At 48.0% G+C, this 25070-nt stretch overlaps 1 protein-coding gene across 2 annotated transcripts in view; it reads left to right on the top strand.

The window, feature by feature from the left end:
* The first annotated feature begins 407 nt into the window (after positions 1-407).
* Positions 408-25070, top strand: part of SNPH (syntaphilin) — a 42813-nt gene continuing 18150 nt past the window's right edge. For both annotated transcript variants that reach the window (XM_033185955.1, XM_033185954.1), the window contains exons 1-2: positions 408-524; positions 781-887. The gene's annotated coding sequence lies outside the window, so the exon portion shown is untranslated. The remainder of the gene's footprint in view (positions 525-780; positions 888-25070) is intronic.

Genomic DNA, 25070 nt, shown 5'->3' with positions numbered 1-25070 from the left:
CCTGGTACTCAGACTTGGTTTGGGCAATGAAAAATGTTCCTAAAGGCTTTTAGATAAAAATTACTATTTAACTAGAGCCAACTATGTGCCAGGGAGTGAGATTGGTATCATCACCCCATGTTACGGAAGAAAAAGCTGAGGCCCAGAGAGGTGAAGGGACTTGCACAGGGTCACACAGCTAACCAAGACTCTTTCCACCATGCCCGATGGATCGCCCAGCTCAAAATACCGGCTGGTGTGTAGGTGGGAGTCCCCGTTCCCCGTGTGCTCGTTGTCTCTGCTCCCAGGCCCTGTAGAGCAAGATACTAACTATCTCTTTAAGAAGGAAAGTAAAGACGGGCCGCTTACGCAGCTGCCGGCGAGCCGCCGACTGGCTGGTCCCCTCCATCCACCTCACCCTCCCCGCCCCTCCCTCCCGGCAGCCCCAGCCCCGGCGAGCACCCAGCTAGCCGCCTCCTGCAGGGGCTCGGGAGAGCAATTCGGCGGCCCCGGCAGGGCAGCTGAAGCCATGGAAGCCTCCGCAGGTGATGACAAGGACCCCGGGGACCTCCAGGCCCACCGCCCAGCTGCACCCGCCGCAGTCCAGAGTGCCAAGTGCCAGGGGGTGGGGTGGGGGCCGCGGGCCGCGAGGAGGAGGGGACCGAGCGCCAGGCAGGCAGCCTGCCCTCCAAGCCTTCTGGCTGCAGCGGCCCAGCTGTCAGCGGCCGGGGGCTCAGCTGCCCGGGTGTCCCCCGCCCGCGCTCACCCGCCCCGGTCTATCTCTTTTTCCTAACCCCGCAGGTCGCTGATCAGGGCCAGGCGGCTGCAGCAGCGACTGCAGAGGCGCTGCGCCAAGCCGGGCCGGAGTGGTGCGAGCCGGCTGGGCTGCGGAGGGCGAGTGGACTCAGGTGAGAAGGCCGCGGCGGAGCGGGGAGCTGGCCCTGCGCTGCACCGCGGCAGGTGGGGGCCGCTTGCAACCGCTCGCTGCGGTAGAATCCCTTGGAGGGCACCAGCCTAAGAGGGGTTAATCGTGACTCATTCTTACCCTCCCTTCATTCCCCTACATCCCTTTAAGCGCTTCCCTCCCTCCCCCTCCTTGAAGTGTACGAATTAGAGGGTGCTGATTGCAGCAGGGAAGATGCCCAAAGTGGGTGATTAGCAGGTTTTTAGGGAACCCACCCCCCAATTTTTATTTGTCTTTCTCTTCTGGGATTTGGCAAACATTTAAGCTTCTCTTTTCCTTCTTCGAGGAGGAGCAGGGGTACCTGGGGATGGGAGAAGGATGGAACCCCACACCCACCCCAAGGTCAAGTGCCAGTGACTGCTTCCGTCCCATCTTTCCCTCTGAGAAGCATCAGGGCCCTGCAGTAGATCTGGGGGAAAAAATGCCCATAAGTCCTAGAGTGGACGATCTGAGCCTCAGTCTCCCCGGAGCTTCCCTGGGATATGAAGCCTTCCACTCCCCAGCAGGGAGCTGGGCTGTTTGCAACACCTACTAGCCTGGGGAGCCCCATATTCCTTTTCCCAACCCTGCAGACTGAAGGAGAGGCCGGTCACATGCTGCCTGTTTCCTCTGCCTTCTCTGCCCATCTGGTGGTGTCGGGATGGGCTGGAGGAGCTTCTCAGAAAAAGGTGATCTCTGCAGGCAGAGTTGTGTAAGAAAAGTGCCAGAGATTGGGATTCTAGACCCTTAACTTGCTAGTTGGCCACAAGTAGCCATCTTAAAATTCTTCAGGCGTGGGTGTCTGTCTGCTCATCTGTTAAATGCAGGAATTGGAATAAATGATCTGTATAATTTTAGTATATCACTCAAGCAGCTTTTACATGTCAGGGGGACCCCTCTGCTAAGGCAATTTAAATTTGGGTCCATGAAATAACTGGGGTTTCCTCAGTTGATCTCTTTCAACTCTGACTTCTTAAGTGAAACACTGACCTTGTGGGCCTGAAGGAACTGGAGGTGCCAGACAGTCTTATGTTGACATGCCTGAGCTGCCAAGCGACTTCCCTTCCCCCAGCTTCAGTTTCTCCATCTGTAAATCTAGGGGTACACCCCACAGAGGGCTGATGTGAAAATTAAATGAGATGTATGTGGAAGCACCTAAAATAGTGCCTGTGTCTGGCACATAGTAGGTTCTCAGGAACTCAGGACTTGGGAGATAGACTGGGGAAAGAGAAGAGGTGGCTGCTTTTAGTCCTCTTCTCCTGCCCCTCCCCTGCCTGTCTCTTCCACACCCCTGCAGATGGTGTCCCTGCCAGGGGTAATGAATGCTGAAGTGTATTGGGCCACCAGGCTGAGGGCCTAGGCAGCAACATTTCCACTGCAAGGGTTGTGACATCATTCTAGCAAATGATGGTCCTAAGGAAGCCTGTAGCCCAGCATTGGGTTTGGAAAATCCTGGCATCCAAGGGCGGAGTCTCTGATGGAACAGAAGCAGCAGAATCTTGTGTGCTGGCAGCAGGGCAAAGATCAGGTCTTCCGGATCTCACATGAATCCCACTGTGGCTCTCTTGCCCTCCCTGGAGTGTCTCCCTAGAGTCACCCTGAGGCCAGGCAGTCAAGTATTTGGTGCCTGTATTTTTTATTCTTTATCTTCCTTCCTGCTGTCATTTTCAGCCTAGCACTCAAGCCTTTCTCACTCCTCTTTATTCCACAGATACTTCCTGCCTTTTGACAGCATGATAAAGGAGGTTATCCATAGGGTCGGGTGCGGAATTTTGCTGCTGCACCATTTGGGCAAAAGAAGTTGTCATGTCCCCCTACCCCCACCCTAAATTCCTGTTTGGCAGAGACCCTGTCATATTCCTTTCTGTGTCTCCAGTCTCTGGCCCATGAGTAGGCCCAAAGTAGGTGCTCCATAAGTGTTGAATGAAACAAACTTGAGGAAATTATGTCCCTAAGCCAGCTAGGTTAGGGAGAAACTGTGGGAATGTGTTGATTGTATAGGTGAAAGCCATTTTAAGTGTAGGACATCGTCCAGGTTGTTGGTTGTTATTATTATTGCTATTACAACTGTTGTTATTATTGCTATTGCTGGTGATTAACAGATGCTTTGCCTTCTCCTCTAGAGCTCCTGACTAGACCAAAAGGGGCCAGATGTGCCTGGGTGGGTAGTGATGTTGGCAAAAAGGGATCCAGATGGTGCTGGCTGGTGTGAGATGACTGTGAAGGGAGGAGGATTGGGAAAGGAATGATTCTAGCCATTTTCTGCATTTGAGGGAGGGAGCAGATAATTAGAATCAAGTGGGCCAACATGGATATTAAGTAGAAAGTCAGGAGACCCAGGTCCCATGTCCTGTTGAACCACTGCTTTATTATGTGACCTTGGGCCAGTCAGGCCTCCCCTCAAGGCCTCGCTGTGCCCATCTATATAATGATGGGACTGGACTAAGTGATTTCTAAGACCCCTTCTGCTTCTGATATTCTGTCAAGTGGATTTTGTTAAATAGGAATCGGACAATTATTATTACCCTCAAAGTCATTTATGAAGTCCCAGACTATTAACTATCTCAGGTAATCCTTAAAGAAAATTATGCCTATTTCAAAGATGAGGAGACTGAGGCTTGGAGAGATTAAGTGACTTGCTCAGGATTGCACAGCTAAAACTGTTACCTGACACCAGGTCTGTCGGGATCATCCTCTTCCAAAGGTTTCCCTTCCTCTTCATGCATACCTTGCTGATGCTGTGAGTTGTGTGTGCACTTGCAGGTGTGAATAGGGATTTGGAGAAGAAAAAGCTGTGAACAATTTGTGGTGGGCGATCAGGCATTTCTCGGAGGTGATTGTTGCAGGGTATTTCCTGGTTGAAAACTGTGTGAGCCAGGAATGGAGAGTTTTCCTTTCACCATGAGCTCTGCTATGCTGATGGTTGGTGGATGCCCCTTTACTGAGGATGATGGTTAGGCCTGAATGACAGTCAGGACAGATACACTTTTTTAGTCTTCTTATGTGTTGTGCTGTGTTTTACACAGGTTCAATAATTTACTGCTCAGATCATCCCATTATGTAGGCACTATATGTAAATTTACCCATTTGTATAAGTGAGAAAGCCAGGGTGGAGAGGTGAAGGGTCTTATGCAGAGTCATACAACCAGTGTGTCATAGAACCTAGAAAATGTTTAGCTGGAAGTGCACTGGGCTGGGTGTCCAAAGGGTTGCTTTTAGTCTGAGCCCTCTCAATAGCTGAGTAACCTTGGGTCAGCCAGTTTCCCTCCGAGAGTTCCCATCCCTCAAATGATCTGCATGCATCTACTGACTCTAAAAGGCCTACATGCAACCTTGTTCCAGTATTGGAGGTGGAGGGGATTCCTGAACTTGCTAAACATTGATCAGCGTTTGTCCTTATTTATTAGCTAGGCCCTGGGCTAAGTGCACGCATGCAGGAAAGAGTAAATGGTGAGTCCTAGTTGCAGGAAGCTCATATCTAACAGAGGGAGACAGATACCTAAACATGCAGATATGAGAAAACATCTGGAAGCTATAAGATATACTGTTATGTGTGTGATGGGGTGGGGGGATGGGGGAGGGGAATGATCTTTCCTACTGAGTAGGTCAGGAAAGCTTTAGAGAGATGATGCCATTGTTATCTCTATTTTTGGCATTGAGCTTGTGAATAATAATAGTAAAGGGTTCTACTCGATTTAGAATGTTTCCAAAGAGCCCTAAAGACTTGTTGGCTCCTGTCCTCATCGATACACAAGGTGGACACAGAGTCTGGGGGACCATCCAAGCTCACTCTGTAGCACAGTTTCGATGGAACTCTCCATTTGTCCCAGGTAGACCAGAACCTTTCTTGTCCTTAGAGACTTCTAGAAGCAGGATTTTGGAATTCCTCTGACAAAGACTGTCTTGTGCCTATAACCATCTGCTAGGCTTGGGGAATTCTTCTTCATTTCTATTCTAGGCATCCCACCTGTCTGGAGGAACACCTAACACCTGAGAGGTGAAGTCATTTGCCTAAGATTACTCAGCAGGGCTTGGTTCATAACTCTGGCCTAATGGGGATTGCATTTCTAAGCCACATGGGGTCTTTCTACATTTAGGCCACCAGAGGCCCCAGGTGCCAGTTCTCCATTTGATGGGCAGCTGGTGCTGAGGGAAGTCTCAATGCAGGTGGTGTGAAGCTCAAGCCGAGGGCCTTGGAGAGGCTGAGGCCTGTGTGCCCCAGGCTGCTTTGCATTAATAGACAGATGTTTGTGACATGTTTGTCGCATGCTCAGCACTGTCCTCTGAATTGAGGTGCTGAGCCAACCAAAAGGGAGTGGCTGGAGAGCAGCCTGGCGCAGCCGGAAGAGCCAGCACTGAGGAGTCAGGAGACTTGGGTCCTCACCCCAGCTCTGCCATTGACCCACTGGGTGGCCTTAGGTCAGACCCTTTGCTTTTCCATGCCTGCAAAATGGGAGTCAGGAGTGATGATCTCTAAGAGCCCTTCTAGCTCTGAGTGGCTAACAATTCAGAAACTCTTTCTTCTTCTTCTTCTTTTTGTTTTTTGGAGGCAGAGTCTTGCTCTGTCACCCAGGCTGGAGTGCAGTGGTATGATCTTGGCTCACTGCAACCTCCGCCTCCCGGGTTCAAGTGATTCTCCTTCCTCAGCCGCCCAAGTAACTGGGACTATAGGCATGTGCCACCATGCTCAGATAATTTTAGTATTTTTAGTAGAGACGGGGTTTCACCATGTTAGCCAGGCTGGTCTCGAACTCCTAACCTCAGGCAATCCATTTGCCTTGGCCTCCCAAAGTGTCTTTCTTCTGTTCTGTAATGACTTTAGGGGGTAGAAGGGTGGATAGGATACATATAATTGTAACTTGAGGAATAATAAATATAACAAGAGGCATGAACAAATGCTCTGTGGATTTGCTGGAGGGAGAGGGCTTGGGAAAGGCTCAGTTCAAAAGCCACCTCTTCAAAAATAGAATGATGCAGATATAGTAAGATGAAGTTATGAGTTTTTGTTTTGTTTTAACCAAGAGAAGTAACAGAAGATTGCTGTCATACTGGTACAGGAAATCTGTAGCAGAGCAGTGGGTCTTGGACTTAGATTTCCCAAAGATCAGTGCATTTGGGAATCCATCCTCAGTTAGCTAGCTTTTTATTTTACCAGATGAGGACATTCAGATGACACGTAGGGTTCTCTTTACTATCACTGTCATATAATAAAAGAAAGAACATTTTAATATTTCTATTCCCCCAAGTAATGAGGCCATATTATCAGGGGAAAAATGGTATTCTTTCAAATTGCATACATTTTGCTTTGTTAAAAACTCACTGCATTGTCTTTATTTTCCTCATTTTGCCACAGACTAGTGTTCTCATGTTTGGCTCTGAAGTTGGGCTGCTGGGGTTTGAATCTTGGCCCAGTTATTTTTTCCCTCAGAACCTCTGTTTCCTCATCTGTAAAACTGGGAAATGATGTTGTCTCCCAAGGTCATTAGGAAGTCTCTATACCAAAATGAAATATGGTAAGCAAGGGATGTCAAATGTAGTTGTCTACAAAGGTAAAACAGGCCGGTTGGGCTCTTTGGGGATTGTAGCGAATTGGAAAGTGCTTGCTTGAAAGAGGCAGCTGCTATCCTGCTCCTACCATTCTTGCCTACAAGAACGTGTACCCAATGTTGTCAGATCTTCTGATTTATAAGATAGAAATCTGCATTTTTTGTGACATCTCCTAATTTTTAAAAATGTAGCTGATTAACTAATATTTTTTAATGCACATATTAAAATGTGTGTGTGGCCGGCCGTCCATTTGTGACCTCAGATGTAAAGTTTTAGATGCTGGGCACATAGTGCTCAGTCATTATTGGCTGACCCGCAGATGCAGGCAGAGAAAGGAAAGAAGGCTGGAAAGGCAGCCTAGGCCAGGGCATGCCTTGTTTGCAAGGCTAGGGCATTTAGCCTGACTTTGGCAGCTTGTGATCTTCTGCTTCTGGCTCCCCCTGCTTCACAGGCCCTGGTGGTGCCCCTTCCCTTTTGGCAGCGCTGTCAGGATTGAGTCTCTGAGGATTGAGGCCTCCAGATACCTCTGTACCCCTTGAAGCTGGCCCTAGCCACACCTCCCTACCACAGGGTCTCTGGAAGCTTGGTCGGCAGCTTCAGAAGAGGGAACTTGGCTGGTGGCCTGTGCAGCCTGGCACAGAAGCCACCTTTGAGAAAGAGGGGTAGAGAGAGGCTCCTAGCAGGTCCTCAGTAGGTGGGGTCGTTCCTGTTCTTTGGAAGCCACGCCGGCCTTGTAGCAGCACTTCTGCCTCCCTCCCCTTGGGTTGTGCTGTGGTCTGGACAGCAGGCAGTCTCTCTGCGGACAGATCTCACACATGGTCCCTGCAGAGGAAAAGTTGGGATCTGGTTGCAGAGACAGCCTGGAGTATTCTTAGAGAAGGACCTCAGAGGAGCTCTTAATTAGCAGAAGGAACCCTACTACAGTTTCAGGGCCTTCTAGGATTCAGATTAAAGCCACTGATGACAGTTTACATTTTTTGTGGCTCCAATTAATCAAATATTCATCAAGCACCTGTCATGGTAAAGTTCTATTCTGGCCACGGTGAAGGAATTCAAAGAAGTATTTACATACATTCATTCAACCAACGTATACTGAGGATCTGCTCTACACACAGGCACCAAGATGTGGTCCCTACCCTCAGGGAGCTATTTAGCCTGGCTGGAGGGAAGGTATGTGGGTGGTGCACAGGGCCTAACACATAGAAATATTAACAACAGCTGCCTTTTGACTGTATGTCTTCTGAGTATGAGGTGCTAGCCCTCATTAGCACCTGTTTTAGAGGGTGGATGGGGATTTCATGGAATCTTCATCTAAAGCACTTAGCAGTGTGCCTGCCACACAGTGATACAGCTGCGTTATTGGTAGCCTGGAAAACTGGGCAAATGCAGAAGAAAGGCAACATACAGATGGGTCAGAGAAAAAAAGAAGCCGTCAACCAAGCCGGACCCACTTAGCATATGTTATCCTTGTTTTTTTTTTGAGATGGAGTCTCGCTCTGTTGCCCGGGCTGGAGTGCAGTGGCCGGATCTCAGCTCACTGCAAGCTCCGCCTCCCGGTTTACGCCATTCTCCTGCCCCAGCCTCCCAAGTAGCTGGGACTACAGTCACCCGCCACCTCGCCCGGCTAGTTTTTTTTGTATTTTTTAGTATAGACGGGGTTTCACCGTGTTAGCCAGGATGGTCTCGATCTCCTGACCTCGTGATCCACCCGTCTCGGCCTCCCGAAGTGCTGGGATTACAGGCTTGAGCCACCGCGCCTGGCCTGTTATCCTTGTTTTATAGAGGAGGACACTGAAACTCAGAGAGGGGAGGAAATTTGTTCAAGGTTACACAGCGGCTGTGTAGGAGAGCCTACACTTAGATGCCAGTCTCTTTGGCATTAGAGCTGCATTCTTCCCTCTAAGCCATACTGCCTCTAAAGAAGTAATCAGTGGGCCGGGCACAATGGCTGAAGCCTGTAATCCCAGCACTTTGGGAGGCCGAGGCGGGCCGATCACGAGGTCAGGAGATCGAGACCATCCTGGCTAACACGGTGAAACCCCGTCTCTACTAAAAATACAAAAAAAATTAGCCGGGCGAGGTGGCCGGTGCCTGTAGTCCCAGCTACTCGGGAGGCTGAGGCGGGAGAATGACAGGAACCCAGGAGGCGGAGCTTGCAGTGAGCCCAGATCCCGCCACTGCGTTCCAGCCTGGGCGGCAGGGCGAGACTCCATCTCAAAAAAAAAAAAAAAAAAAAAAAAGAAGTGAAAACTACCATTTGTTGAACACATACAACAGGTGAGGCACCGTGCTGCTTGGTAAGATAGGAAGTTTTTTAACAGTTGAGGAAACGAGGACCACTAGAAGGAAGAAACTGGCCCAAAGTTATATAAGCACAAGGGGTGTGGTGAGGACTCCCACACAGGTATACAGAATGTGGCTTCCCACGCTATAGTGACAGAAGAGTAGTTTTCAAGGGTAAAGGTATTCACAGTGCAGGCATGGGAGAGAGTGTGAGCTTCTGCATGCCCTGAGAGACAGATACCAGACCAGTCCTTGCAAGTGCCAGCAAGGAAGGCAAATTTTGGCAAAGTTCAAGGGATAAGAGGGAGAAAATTCTAAAAAAAAAAAAAAATTCTAGTAACAAAACAATGTGTTTTGAGAGCTGACACCTCATCTCTGAGCTGCTCACATAGGGCTGGATGTTCTAGGAGGAATTCTTGCCGTAGGATGGAGTTTGGAAAGGCTGTGCTTGATAGCTGTAACCCAGAGGATATGGAATCCTAGTATAGGGCTGTTCACAGGTGAGGCAGGCAGTGGGTGCCACTGGCATCCCCAGGAGAAAGAATAGCCGTAGGTTGGGACTATCTGAGAAGGCTTCCCGGAGGAAGAGGAGGAACTAGAACAGGATCTAAAGAGCTGGCACTCGGGAAGGGAGCGGAGGAGGACTGTGTAAGGACAGTGAGTCTGAGGACACTGAGCTCTCTAGTCTGGCTAGGCCATCGGTCTGGTGCCCTTCAGCAAAGGGCAGCTCCCTGTCCTTTCTGGCTTTTAAAATGGTGGAAACAGAGGCACAGTAAATCCTGGGTCCTGCGTCTTTCCCGAAGCCTCATTAGGCAGCCAGTTTGGCACCACTTCCCCTGTCTTACTTCCCACACATCCCCTCTGTCTGCATTGTAAGATTCGCCTCCTTTCCAGCCTCCCTTTCAGAAGTGGCAGACTTTGGACATCAAGCCCCAGAGGGAGAAAGGGTATGCTAAACATCACCTCTGCTGTGAGGCAAACGTCATGAGGCAACCTACGTCTTCCGACAGTAGCCACCTTCCTCACTTTTGGGGCTCAGAGCCAAAAGGGGAGGAGCCTCAGCTCCATCCATTTAAGCTGCTCTGGGCCTTCTGGGAACCATTCGCTGCTTCAGAGTCAGGCCTGGCTCATTTCCAGTTCTGTCACTTGTTAGGCTGGGACTTCAGGCAAATTGTGTTACCCCCTGGGCCATTTTCTCATCCGCCGAAGAGAAATCGATTATTCCTGCCTGAGAGGAGATGGGATGATCTGTTGCTGTCCCCTGTGGGAAAGAGCCTGGTGTATAGCAAATGTCCCCACAAACACTGCTTCCTCCTGTCTCTATGGGCCTCGGTTGCTTTTCTGACCCTCTAAGTCCCAACTGTTGTCCAGGTTAATGATAACAGCTACACTACATGTCGGGCACAGGGGATATGTGACCTTATAGCATCCTCCTGACAGCCCAGGTGAGGAAAGCGTTATTACAGAAAAGGAAGCTGAGTTGTAGGAAATTTAAGCAGTTTGTCCATGGTCCCACAGATCTTGCACGGTGCCTGAGCTACCAAATACCTGATTCCAGAGCCCAAACTCTCCCTGTCCCTCATTTTGCTTTCTCATTCTCTTCCTCTCCCCATTTCTGTTCTCTTAGGCCTGTGAATGTGCATTCCTCCCTCCTCAAAGCTTAGCTGGGCTCTTACACCAAGGTTGCTAGCCCTGCACCTGATAGGAGTGAGGTGGCCTAAGAGCTAGAGAAGGACATTTTGATGGTTTATGACTTCAGAAAAGTCCCTGAGTGACCCTGGGACGTGTTCTACCCCAGGTCAGCAGTATTTCCTCCCTGCCATTCCTTTCTACCTCAATTACTTTTACTTGCCCTGTTCCCTCTGGCTGAAATTTTCTTCCTACTACTACTGCTATCTCATCATGTTCAGATCTGTCTCAAGGCCCAGCTCAAAAACTGTCTTTCAGGGGACCCCCTTCCAACTCCCACAGCTCCTTCACAGAGCCCAGGCTCTTAGTCACCAGTCTAAGCTCTGTGCTTTCAGAGGATGGAGAGGACCTGACCCCTCCACACCCTCCTATTCCCTGACTACAGAGACCAGCCCTCCCTGGGTGGCACCCAGGGCCCAGATTAGAGCTGTAGACCATTTGAGCCAACTCTCTGTGGCTTCCTTCTGGAGAGCCCCTTCCCCCTCCACAGAACGGGGGTTCCTCGCTCTGGGGCCGTGTGCCTAAGAGAGAAGGCCTCAGAGGTTGTTAGGCCTGGCGGAGGTCGGTGGTGTGAGGAATCCCTGAGGCCAGCCATCCAGATGAAAAAAACCAGGATCCAAGCCCGGGCAGCAGCGGCCCCCTTGCCCTGCTCTCTGAGTGGTTGGGAACGGAGAGCGCAGGCTGGAGTTGGATACGCTTGGACTGCTGTCTTGGTCTCTGCCATGGACTGACTTTGTGACTGGGCAAGTCACTTAATTTATCTGACCCTTAGTACCTCAATAGTAAAAATGGGCATCATAATTAGAACCCAGGCCTCCTGACAGCAAAGCTGGCATGAGAATTAAACTAGATTAGAAATCTTCTATGTGTAAAGCCCCTACCTAGCCCAGGGGCTTTATTTATTAGACACAGTAGGTTCTTACTAAACACCAGTACCCTTCCATCCATATTGTATAGGAATCACTTTGTAACTTCTCTACTTTCCCAAAGCGCCAGCACATCTTCATTTCATGGTGAGCTCCCCCTCACTAGAGGTATTCTAACTGGGTCCGGGTGACTGCAGAACAGGAGTGTCATTCCGAGAAACAGAACTCTAGTCAGGTGGATGTTGGGCTTTGAAACCTTCAGATTCTTTCCTGTCCAGCATTTTTGCGGTTCTGTGAAGACTTGACTCAGATCTCGTTGGCCAATTATTAGAAATCAGTTGGGGTTCAGCTTGGATGTCTGTTTTGCACAGATAAAAAGACAGAATTCTGCTGGAGTTGTGAACTAATTGAAGGCTTTCTCCCAAGAGGTGGCAAGGGTAGAAACAAAATCAGGCCCAGGAGGAAGGACTCCAAGGGATCCTGTGAAGGGAATCTGGCTGGGATATTAGGGGCATGTGGCTAAATGTGTAGATCGAATTTGGGGAAGGCTCTACCAAGGCTGCTAGAAATAATTTCCTGGGGCAAGGATTGTTTGATTTGTCTCTGAATCCCCAGTGCCCAGCACAAACCAGGTACACAGGAAACATTCTAGAAAAATGTTGAGTGAGTGACAAGAAGCTTTGGTGTCCCTATCAGATGGAATCCTGGGTTGAGGGATTCCTTGGGAGTGGAAGCCATGTGGGAGTTTCGTACTCTGTGTGTGTGTGCCTGTGTCTGTGTGTATCTGTGTCTGTATGTATGTCTAGGTCTGTGTATGTGTGCCTGTGTGTGTCCATGTGTGTGCCTGTGTGTGTCTGCCTGTGTATCTGTGTGTGTGTCTGTGTGTGTGCCTGTGTGTGTGTCTGCCTGTGTATCTGTGTGTGTGTCTGTGTGTGTGTCTGCCTGTGTATCTGTGTGTGTGTCTGTGTGTGTATCTGTGCCTGTGTGTCTGTGTGTGTATCTGTGGGTGTGTCTTGTGTCTGTGTGTGTGTTTTTGTGTAGGTCAGTGTCTGTTTGTCTGTGTATGTGTGCCTGTGTGTGCCTGTGTCTGTGTCTGTGTGTATCTGTGTGTGTGTCAGTGTGTTCTCTGTGTGTGTGCCTATGTGTGTGTGTCTGTGCCAGTGTGTCTGTGTATATCTGTGTATATCTGTGTCAGTATCTGTGCGTGTGTCTGTGTGTGTGTATCTATGTATGTGTATCAGTGTCTGTGTGTGTGTCTGTGTGTCAGTGTCTGTGTGTGTGTGTGTTGTTTGTGTTGTTTGCCTGGCTTCCTAAGACGACTCCTGTTTGCTACGCCTTCTCTTTCTTTCCTCCACTCCTTCCCATCCTCTTCCTTCTAGCTTTATTGAAATCTAGTTGATACACAGCAAGCTTCACATACCTAAAGTACAGTTTGGTAAATTTTGACATATTTCTATACTGGTGAAACCATCACCACAATTAGGATAGTGAATACCTCCACCATCCCAAAAAGTTTCCTCCCCATTCATCGTCAGGCAATGACTGATCTGCTTTCTGTCAGTACAGATTATTTCGCATTTTCTAGTCGTTTATATAAATGGAATAATATGCACCTTTTTGGTTTGACTTTTTCACTCAGCATAATTATTTTGAGATTCATGTTGTATATACTAATAACTAATAGTTTATTCCTTTTTTTTTTTTGGAGAGAGTCTCACTCTGTCGCCCAGGCTGGAGTGCAGTGATACAATCTTGGCTCAATGTAACCTCTGCCTCCCGGCTTCAAGCACTTCTCCTGCCTCATCCTCCTGAGTAACTGGGATTACAGGCACGCGCCACCATGCCTGGCTAATTTTTTGTAGTTTTAGTGGAGAGGGTTTCACCATGCTGGTCAGGCTGATCTTGAACTCATATTCCATAGTATGGAGAAAGGATAAATCATCATTTGTTTATACATTCATCTGTTGATGGACATTTAGTTTTTTTCAGTTTTTTGGCTATTACAAGTAAAGCTGTTATAAATGTATGTGTATAAATCTTTCAATGGACATATACTTTCCTATTTTCTTGGGTAAGTTCCTAGGAGAAGAATAGCTGTATCATTTGGTAAATATATATGTAACTTTTTAAGAAACTGCCCGAGTGTTTCCAAAGCATCTGTACCATTTGACATTCCTACTGGCAGCATTATGGGAGTTTCAGCTCCTCTACATCCTCATCAGTACTTGGTATGGTCAGTCTTTTTAATCTTAGCCACTCTAATAGGTTTGTAATGGTATCTCCTTATGGCTTTAATTAGCATTTTCCTAATAACTGATGCTGTTGAGCATCTTTTTGTGTCTATTTGACAGCCATACATCCTCTTTGGTGAGGTGTCAGTTCAAGTATTTTGCCCATTAATTTTTAAAAACTGGGCTGTTGGCCTTTTTATTGAGTTGTATGAGAGTATTTTATATATTCTAGATATAAGTTCTTTATTAAATATATTTTTTGCAAATATATTCTCCCAGGGTGTAGGGCTAGTCCTAGAGTGCCTTGTGGAAGTTTCATACTTAGTGTGTATGAGTGGGTGAGAGAGACACTGACAGAGAAAGACTAGTTTCCTGAGAGACTCTGGCTTCTCTTTTTTTTTTTTTTTTTTTTTTGGAGGCAGGGTCTCACTCTGTCAGTCTGTCATCAAGGCTGGAGTACAGTGGCACCATCATGGCTCACTGCAACCTCCACCTCCTGGGCTCAGGTGATCTTCCCACCTCAGCCTCCCAAATAGTTGGGACCACAGGTGTGCACCACCATACTTGGCGGATTTTTTTTTTTTTGAGATGGAGTTTTACCCTTTGCCCAGGCTGGAGTGCAGTGGTGCGATCTCAGCTTACTGCATCCTCTGCCTTCTGGGTTCAAGCGATTCTCCTGCCTCAGCCTCCCAAGTAGCTGAGATTACAGACGTGCACCACCACGCCTGGCTAATTTTTGTATGTTTAAGTAGAGACGGGATTTCACCATGTTGGCAGGCTAGTCTTGAACTCCTGTACTCAAGCCATCTGCCCACTTTGACCTCCCAAAGTGCTGGGATTACAGGCATGAGCTACTGCACCTGGCCCAGACTCCAGCTTCTGAATTCAGTTCTTCCCTTCTACCACCAAGAATCATGGAAGGATAGTACCTGGACCTACATGAAGCTCACAGGTCTCAACAGTCTTATTTTGCAAACAGGGAACCTAAGTCCCTTAGATGCCATGAAGGTTTAGTGTCAGAGCCCACAAACAGCTCTGATGTCTAGAGAGGCGTGGCTGGCCCTTGATGCCTTTTATTCCTGTGACCCTGGGCGAGTAAGGTAACTTAGCATCCCTCATCTTGTGAAGATGTGCACAGCAGTGCCTTCCTGTGGCTGAGAGGCTGGAGTAGAGTTCTCCAGCCGACCCTCCCAACAGCAAGGGCGAGGAGTGTGTGTCAGCGCCAATGCCATCAAAAGGCCTTTTGGAGGCAGAGATGGAGAGGCTATCTATTCAGTAAGAAAGGTTTGTTGAGCTCCACACTGACCAGATTGGGGGATGCACTGGCCGGAGCAGTGCTCACAGCTTTACTGCTTTGCTCTGAGCTATGTGGAGCCTGGACGAGGATCTTGTGACTTCTTCTGCCAGACCTCTTTCTCAGCTCATCCGCATCACATACACATGTGTGCATGCACGTATACATGTAGGCTCAGTAACTCCCAAGGGGTGGGAGACTGTGGTCTACAGGTGGGGATGTGTGTAAACAGCCTGTATCCTATTGGTGCACGATGTGCTCCAGCTGTGAATTCTGTCTCCCTTGAGGCTACACACAAGCATTCAGGCCTGGATTGAACTTGGAAAATAAGTAGGCTGAAGAGGCTTGGGAGAGCTTTCCAGGAAGACGGCACTGCATAGGCAGAAGTCCAGCGAATTTTCAAGACAAATTGCAAAGGAGCTGTGTGGGAAATGAGGCTGACAAGGCAGACAGAGGTCGGTTTGTCACAACTGCTCTGTGAGGTGGGATGTGTTATCTTCACTTTATAGATGGGCAGACTGAGGGACCCAGAGGTAAGAGCGGTATGCCTTAGGTATGAGTCATACTCAGTGGTAGAGCTGAGTGTCCTGGCCCCAAGCACTGTGGTCTCCATACCGTACCAGGCTTTGTTCCAAGAGAGTGAGAGGATGGAGCTCTCTCAGGGGCCCTCTTCCTGGTTCCTGGATTGATGGGATGGGGTTCTCAGAACTGTCAGGTCATCTGTTTGGCTGCCTGACTTCCCTCAGCAGGTGTTTACTAAGGCTTGATTCTGAATCCAGCTCTGTTCCTAGCACCTGGGAAGACTCCAAGCCTCTGAAGGCATGATGCCCATTCCTCTTTTAGCCCTTGCAGGACAGCAGACACCTGCCTAGCCAGGTTCCCAAGCCCAGGGTGCTGCTGTTCACAACTCACAGCCCAGAACTGTCACTGCAACTCTGGGTAGAGTGGGGTGTGTGTTTGTGTGTTTTAAGCTAGGTATCTTGCCACCCCTGAATAGGGTTCTATTATTGAGGGAGGAGGGATAGAACATTGGGTAGGCAGCAAAGTTAACCCACGCAGAGGCCTGGGTGTCATCACAATTATTCCCTTTCCTTCATTCCCTATGGCCTATCTCTTCTGAGGGCCCTCAGGAGTCTACTTCCTAAATTTCTTTTGAAGCCACCTTTACCTCTGTTACCTCCTCACCTCCATTCTCATTTTAACTTCTATAGTCTTCAATAAAACTTCATCATCCCTGACCTTCTGTCCTGGTGCTTCTCCTCATCTCTTTCCAGTCCATACTTGGCAGAACTGGTACAGGGTTATCTTCTATAATATAAATCTGACCTTGAACCTTAGACCTGCCTTGACCTTGAACTGTAAACCCGACTTTGACCTTAAACTTGACCAGAACTTTTTCTGTGGGCTCAAAAGGCTTTTTCCTGTAGGTTCAGCCCTTCTCTCTATTGTCCCTTTGCCCCTGCACTGTGTGGTCTAGCCGTACCCAGCCCCCTTAGCTCTCTTACTCTTCATGACTCTGTAAATGCTAACCCCTGTTCCTGCACAGAATGTGGAATGCTCCTCCACGGGCAGCTCCTGGGTACCTGGAGAACAACTATGCACCTGTCCTCCAGAGCTCTGCTCAAGGGCACCAGCTTCTGAGTTCTGCAGAGCAGTCCCTCTCTCTTCTGCCCAGTCCCTCACCGACACGTGCTTTGATTATGGGACTATTGTCAGAGGAGGAAGTGGCACACAATAGACACTTGGTAAATGTTGACTGAAACAGCCATGCCAGAACTGCCACACAGATAGGAAATGCTGTCATCAGAAGGGGGGTAGCTTTGGGAGGCTTGCTTTCAATCTTGGAGCTAGGCCATTTCTGAGTTTGGCCTCAGTTCCCCGCCTGCATTGCCATGGGGCAGAGGGTGCAGGGTGGAGGGTGGGGGTGAAGATACTTGCCACAAGGCTGGAGAGACATGGCAAAATCATCTTGGATGATTTGTATGTCTGAGCTTTGCCTTTTAAGGCTTTGGCTAAGTGCTGGTGGTTTGATCACACAGAAAACCCAGCTAATGGGTGTACATTATGGGTGGGAGAACCAATAGGCAACCTAGCCCTTCAGGAAAGCACTTTGGCAGCACATTCATACTTTTTGACCCTATAAACCGATCACCAGGGAACCAGCCTAAAGAAATAATTCTAAATACAGGAAAATAATTATTCACAAAGATACCTACTGTAACATTATTTTTGATAGAAAGCCTAAATGTTCAACAGAGAGGGAGGCTAAATGAACCATGATGGACCCATCAAATGGAATACTATGCAGCCCATAAAATACTTTTTATAAAGGATATGCCATATGAGTGATTCTTAAACTATGGTACATTTTGAAAATATACAAGTTATATTTTTGCCCGGCTATACCTGTGTAAACATAACAACCCCACGCCCCCTAAAAATATCTGTGCTTAGAAAAAGGCCTGAGAAGGGGCAGCAGTCAAATTAATCAGTGGTTTATCTTTGAGTAGCAAAACTGGAAGGCTTTTAAATGGGTATATACTACGTTTACAACTATATTTAAAACTTTAGGCCGGGCGCGGTGGCTCAAGCCTGTAATCCCAGCACTTTGGGAGGCCGAGACGGGCGGATCACGAGGTCAGGAGATCGAGACCATCCTGGCTAACACAGTGAAACCCCGTCTCTACTAAAAATACAAAAACTAGCCGGGCGAGGTGGCGGGCGCCTGTAGTCCCAGCTACTCGGAGGCTGAGGCAGGAGAATGGCGTAAACCCGGAGGCGGAGCTTGCAGTGAGCTGAGATCCGGCCACTGCACTCCAGTCCGGGCGACAGAGCGAGACTCCGCCTCAAAAAAAAAAAAAAAAAACTTTAAAATTACCCAGCTGGAGCTAAGGGAGCCCATTTTAGTTTGGTACCTTTCTGGGATAAGTTACTCGATTGTCTCCGGGCCTTGGTTTATAACATACAGGAAAGAAATTACTGTTCATCCAGCAGTGTATGTGCCAGGCTCTTTGCATGTGCCACTCAGTTCAGTCTTCACAACTGAAACCCCATTTTACAGATGAAGTTAAAGCTTGTGGTCAGCCCTATGCTAAGAATTGGTTTCCAGCTTGATTCTGCCCTGGGACGAAGCCCCTGCTCTTTACATCATGTCAGGGGCCCCTAGGATGCCTGCTCTGGGGAAAGGGGAATGAGAGGGACACTTGAGAGTGCTATGTCAACAGAGCCGATGTAGGCTGAGCCTTTCCCCTGAGTTTATTTTACAAGGTTGGGGAGATCAGTGTTTGCCAGCAAGTGGGAAGAAGAAAGGTTTTAGCTGCATGCAGCCAGAGCTAGTGCTCTCTGCTTTACCTCGCTGGCCCCACCAGCCTTTTCCTGAAAAGGATTTCCCCTCAGCCCAAGTAGCCCATTCTTCTTACCTGACAGCTGGGACCCAACCAAAAGAATATTACAAGGCTGCGTTCTCAGCCTCCTTGTACATTCCAGTGCCCTGGATTCAGAGCCGTAAGCTTGGGGTGACAGTCCTGGCCCCACTGCTGATTTACTTGGGACCTTGGGCAAATGCCACCCACCCCCACGCTGACCTCAGATCTTCTACCTATAAAATGAGACTGGACCAGAAAAGAGATTCCAAACTCCAATGCCAGGCTGCTAACAAACAACACAGACCAGTTATAAGAGCAAGAGCTCTGGTAAGAACTCTGACAAAGTACCACAAAGCTTTTTCTCCCCCAACCCCCTTTTGTTGACTTGCTAAGAAGCCTCTACACTTACTTGGGTAGTGACATCCACCCAAATCAGTGCAGACCCCCTTACTCATTCAGCAAAGATTTATTGAGGGCCTGTGGTGGACTGGCACTAGTCTAGGCACAAGGGACTAAATAAAGCATAAAATGGGCATCTATCCTTACCTTTCTGAAGCTTATATTCTAAAGACATAAAATAAATAAATAAATACATCAATATGTTAGCCATTGCTAAGGACGGTGGAGAAAAACAAAGCATGGGAAGAAAGAGGAGTGCTGTAGGAGGAAGGGCTGTATTTTAAACACAGTGGTCAGAGAAGATTCACTGAGAGGGTGACCTTGGAGCAAAAACCTGAAGCCGGAGAGGGAATCCACGGGGTAGAGATCTGGGAGAAGAGCATACCAGGCAGAAGAAACAGCATGTGCAGAGGCCCTGAGGACGTGAAGAGCAAGAAGGCAGGGTAGCTGGAGCAGAGTGAAGGAGGGGGAGCGGTGATGAGGTCAAAGAGATAAGCAGGGGTCAGGGGAGGGATGCACAGAACTTTACATCAGCCGAAGAGCAACTGGGTAGAGTTTGCAGGAGATAATGAGACCTGCATCATCCAGGAGAGAGATGGTGGTGGCTTGGACCAGGGATGGAGCAGTGAAGATGCTGAAAGGTGTCAGATTCTGTGACTGTGTCAGCCTCAGTTTCCTTATCTGTAAAATGCATACACTGTGCAGAGAATAAAAGCTGACAGGTTTTTCTGATAGATGTGAGAGTGTTGGCCTACCTGACTGGATTGATGGGATTGCCATTAACTGAAATGAGGGAAGCTGCAGAAAAACAGATTTTTAAGGCAAAATCAGAAATTCATATTTTGGATGTATTAATTTTGAGATACTCTGTTAGACCAAAGTGGCGATGTCCTGAAGTCCTGTTGTTGTCCGTGTCTCCAATGATTGGTTTGGGGTTTTTCTTTCCTTTTCTTTTTTTTGCAAGTAGACTTAAGAAAGCATAAAATGAATCTGTAGTCAGGAACCTCTCAGACACAAACTAGTATAGTATTTCAGATTAAGATTTTGAACAGGGAGAAAGATGCAACATACATTAATAACATTAAGAATAAGAATATATTCAGGTGAATAAATAATTGCTGCTATTTATGGAGTGCTGTCCCTATGCCAGGTCCTTGCTAGGCATTTCACATGTGTTATTGCTCGCTGTGATTATACTCATGCACAACTGTAATTAGCCCCATTTGACAGATAAGGAGAATGAGGCTTAGAGGAGTGAAGCGGCATTCCCACTGTCATAAAGATAGTGGGTAGTGGAGTTTGGAATTCAAATTTCCAAATCCAGTCATATTTGATCTAAAATTCAGTTACATTTGATGCTCAAGCCAAGGTTTCTTTCTGTCAGGTTAGTCTGCTTCTCAGCAAAAGGGGAAAACTTGTTCTGAGATAGATAAAGGGTGGCCAGGCGCGGTAGCTCATGCCTGTAATCCCAGTACTTTGGGAGGCCGAGGCGGGCAGATCACAAGGTCAGGAGTTTGAGACCAGCCTGGCCAATATGGTAAAACCCCATCTCTACTAAAAATACAAACATTAGCCAGGGGTGGTGGCGGGCACTTGTAGTCCCAGCTACTGGCTGAGGCAGGAGAATCGCTTGAAACCGGGAGGCGGTGATTGCAGTGAGCCGAGATCGCACCACTGCACTCTAGCCTGGGTGACAGAGCGAGACTCCATCTCAAAAAAATAAAAACAAAAATAAAAGATAAAGGGCCTTTAAAACAGGACATAGTTGTTTGTAGAATCTCTCTTTTAAAACATTTTAGAATGCTTACTTTGGCTAAATTAAGAGGTAGGGCAGCTTCTCCAGAGAAGGACAACTTATTAGGAGAGGCATTTATTAATCACCCACCCTCTTCCGGCAAGTGTGAGCCACACTGGGCATTGTTGAGGCCCTGGATCTTATCAAAGGTGAAAGAATTCAGCATGGCATGCGGAAGTGCCACTGGGAATCAGGTGGACAGCGATCAGCTGCTGAGGACAGCAGGCAGCTGCAGCTGGAGAGGGAGAAGGGCGCTGAGAGGAGAGATGAAGGAGCTTTTGCGAGATGGGCTCCTGGGCTAAAACAGGCATGGTTGGGTGCACAGGGCTCCATGTCTCCCTGCTGAGCCCCTGGGAGCTGCAGGAAGATAGATGAACCTTGGCTTCCAACAGGAGCGGCATGCCTGGAACCATTGGTGGGATTAGAATGAGCTGGCCCTGCTTCTACAGCTCCATTGTGGCCTTTGGCAAGTCTTCACTTTTCTGTCTAGAAAATGTGGCAGTTGGGACTCGATTGTCATGAAATGCCGGGAAAGAGAGTGTGTGTGCACGAGTGACAGGGAGGGAATGCAAGTGCAAGAGACAGCGTGAGTGATTTCATGTGGTTTCTTGTTTTGTATTACCAGGAATGAGGAAGCTCTCTGATCTCAGGTTGTGTGGGGGCTTTGTCTGTGGAAAGGGGCTGTCGTCGCAGGCAGAGCAGATGACGTCTCCACATCCCTTTAGTCCTTTGATCCGTGTGTTCCATGTGTCCTTCAGTCTCACACGAGCAAAGCACAGCACACACAGGGCAACTCTGGGGAGCTCTGAGGGCACCATCTTTCCTTAGGACCCGCTTTGCAGACTCCCAGTGGACCATCATCTTGCCCTGCAGCCAACCCCATGCAAAAATGTTCCTTCTAACATTCATTTTAGGGATACCTTTATTTCTCCCAAAGAACCAATTTTCTTCCTGCCCTCCCATAACCATGAGAACAATAAAACTGAGCATACTTTCCCTGTTGGCATCAGTGGCCAGGAAGCTTGCAATTGAGTCTCAATGTCATTATTGCCACCATGTCTTTGTGGTCAGCATGGATATTCCCTTCTTCCCTGGGCCTCAGTCTCAATGCATATTTTTTTGCATGTCATTTATGAGCTGCCTTAAAATGGTCAGGACTTCTCCTGTCATACCCCTAGGCCTTCCTTCCAAGATTTCTTTACTTGAAAAGGTACCCTTTGTTCTGATTTTTTTTTTATTTTTGCCCTGGTGAGAGCAAGGGTTGTGGTACAGAAGCCTCACTGCTAGATTCAGGAGTCTAGCCCTAAGCCCAGGCTCTGTCCCTGACTTTCTAGGTAACCTCAGGCAACTAACATGGTTTTTCTGGGTTTTGGTTTCTTTCTCTGTAGAATGATAGGTTGTGATGAGGTCTCCTCCAGATCCTTTCCATTTTGATTCTGAGAGTGTGTTAGTCCCTGTTGGTACTTGGAGTAAATGCCAGGGGATTAGGGACATGACTCCAGGATCCTAAGAATCAAGGCAGAAATCTGGAAAAAAAATGAGAATCTATAGGGATGGAAGTCTCACCATATTCCTCATCCTGTGATGCTTTAGAGCTGGAAGCTTGGGAGAAGGGGGAGGGGAGAGAAGCCGGACGGAGGCTTGACAGCTCTATCAGTCAGGAAACCCAGGGAAGCATATGCTGTGGCCAAGGTTGCTGAAGGGCCTCCATCTGCCAGGAGCCACTTGCCAGGCAGCCACCAAGCTGGGGCTGGCACCACTGCCCCTCCGTTCCTCACATTTCTCCATGGGTGTTTGCAGAGGGGCAGCCCTGGAGCAGCTGGGATGGTGGAAGCATGGGAACCAGTGTTCCCCCTACTGCTCCCTACCCAGACAGGAGGCCTGCCAGACATTGCTCTGAAAAGCCATCCCAGGTCAGTTGGCCTAGCAGAGGTTGCCAGTCACTTCAGAGTCGCTCACGCCTGGGCCTGCTGATGTCCCCTGAGGTGATAAAGCAAGAATTATTTCTGAGGAAGGGAAAAAGAGAGATCTCCTTTGACAGGTAGTAGTGATAGCAAGAAATGTTCAGTCCTATAATTTCCCAAGAACTGCCCCCATCCCTCCATTCATTACCTTGGTTGGATCCCGAAGAGACAGGCAGGGCCAGGAAGGTGGTGCCTTCCTGAGTGAATGCATGAGATGGCTGAGACGAACAGAGGTCAAAGACCCAAGGTCACCAAGAGGGATGATGTGATATAGCTCAGAGGAGCTGAGGGTCTCTCAGTGGTGGGCTTGCATAGCACCTGGGCTTCTGCGTGGGATGCAGCAGTTGTTGGAAGAGGAAAGAGCAGTGCTCCTTATGGAAAGGGCTTCTCCTTTGCCTGCGAGGCTGATTCTTAGAGGAACAGGGAGAGTCACTAGTTAGGGAGAAGGCACATGAAGAATTTTTTTTCCTTTTTCTTTTTTTGTTGAGACAGAGTCTGCATTCTGTCACCCAGGCTGGAGTGCAATGGCGTGATCTCGGCTGACTGCAACCTCCACCTCCCAGGCTCAAGTGATTCTCCTGCCTCAGCCTCCCGAGTAACTGAGATTACAGGCACTCACCACTTTGCCCAGCTAATTTTTCTATTTTTAATAGAGACAGGTTTTTGCCATATCAGCCAGGCTGGTCTTGAAATCCTGACCTCAGGTGATCCACCCACCTCGGCCTCCCGAAGTGCTGGGATTACAGGTGTGAGCCATGTGTCTGGCCAAGAATTTCTTTTTGAACAACTTTCTGTAGTATGCTTACCTCTCATGTCTGTGATGTCCTGCTTTTATGGAAGCATGAGCAGCGCAAAATGCAGGTATATACCTGCTCATCTCCATTGTGGTATCTTAGAGTCTCATGGAAAAGAAGGTTTTTTCTTTGATGCAGCAGAATGATAAGTGTCCCAGGTCTACTGTATTATGAGACCTTCATGATGCAGTAGAAATGCAGGTGCCCATGACCTGGAAATCCAGGGTCCGGCCCTTGGTGACTCTTGTAACCTCTGGGGCTTCAGGTTTGCCGTAGATCAGATGGACTAGTCTCCACCTGGCCTCCCTCTGTGGGGAACTTGTGAGGATTCAATGAAGTTGTGAATATGCAAGAGCTTTAGGGGCAACCTCAGCCACCTGTCTCCTCCAGGCTGACCCAGAGTCAGGAGCTCTAGGGAAACATCCTGGGCCCAGCTACCTGAAGTCAGGTAGAGGCGGGAGCACTGACTCTTGCTCCCCTTCTGCTGTAACTTGCTGAGCCATTCTGGGAGAGTCCCTACCCCTTTCTGGCCCATGCGTGTCTTTTTATTAATACAATGGTTCATTTAAATACACACACACACATGCACACACACACACACACACACGTGTGTGTGTATATATAATGGAGTCAGGGGAATGGTGGCTCACACCTGTAATCCCAGCAACTCAGGAGGTGACGCTGAGAGATTTCTAGAGGCTAGGAGATTGAGACCACCAAGAGCAACATAGTGAGACCCCACCTTTAAAAAAATAAAAAAATAGACTAGCCAGGTGAGGTGGCTACTGGAGAGGTTGAGGCAGGAGGATCACATGAGCCCAGGAGTTTGAGGCTACAGTGAGCTATGATTTTGCCACTGTACTCCAGCCTAGGTGACAGAGTGAGACCCTGGCTCTAAAAAAATAAAATAAAATATATATTACATGTATTTTTAAAAATTTGTTTTTTATTGAGATATAATTTACATTCCATAAAATTTATCCTTTTAATGGCCGGGTGCAGTGGCTCCCACCTGTAATCCAAGTACTTTGGGAGCGGGGAGGCCAAGGAGGGTGGATTGCTTGAGGCCAGGAGTTCAAGACCAACCTGGCCAACATGGAGAAACCCCATCTCTACTAAAATATACAAAAATTAGCCGGGTGTGGTGGTGCATGCCTATAATCCCAGCTACTTGAGAGGGTGAGGCATGAGAATCACTTGAACCCGGGAGGCGGAGGTTGCAGTGAGCCAAGATCGTGCCACTGCACTCCAGCCTGGGCAACAGAGTGAGACTCTGTCTCAAAAAAAAAGAAAAATTAACCTTTTAAAATGTACAATTGAGGGATTTTAGTATACTCCCAAAATTATATAACCATCACCACTATCTACTTCTAAAAAGTTTTTATCTTCCCAAAAAAGAAATCCCATTCCCATTACCAATCATTCCCTGTTCCTTCTTCCCTTCCAGTGTGTTTTCTTTCTATATGCTTTTGCCTGTGCTGAACATTTCATATAAATGGAATCATGCAATATGTTGCCTTTCGTATCTGGCTTCTTTCATTTAGCATAAAATAAAATTAAGGGTCATCTATGTTATAGCATGGATCAATAATACTTCATTCCTTTTATAGCTAAGTATTCCATTGCATAGATGCATCACATTAGTTTATCCATTCTTCTTTTGATGGACATTTGGGTTGTTTCCACCTCTTAGCTATTGAGAATAGTGCTACTGTGAACATTCTTATACAAGTTTTTGTTTGAACATCTATTTTCCATTCTTTGGAGTATATACCCAGCAGTGGAATTGCTGGTTCATATGGCATTCTGTGTTTAACTTTTCAAGGAACCACCAAACTGTTTTCCATAGCAGCAGCGTCATTTTACATCCCCACCAGCAATGCATGAGAGTTCCAACTTCTCCACCTCCTTGACAACACTT

This window comes from Trachypithecus francoisi, unplaced genomic scaffold (genome assembly GCF_009764315.1).
Source record: "Trachypithecus francoisi isolate TF-2019V2 unplaced genomic scaffold, Tfra_2.0 Lachesis_group21, whole genome shotgun sequence".
Lineage (NCBI taxonomy): Eukaryota > Metazoa > Chordata > Mammalia > Primates > Cercopithecidae > Trachypithecus > Trachypithecus francoisi.
Note: the sequence above shows the minus strand (reverse complement) of the source record. Positions and strands in the feature narration are given on the sequence as shown.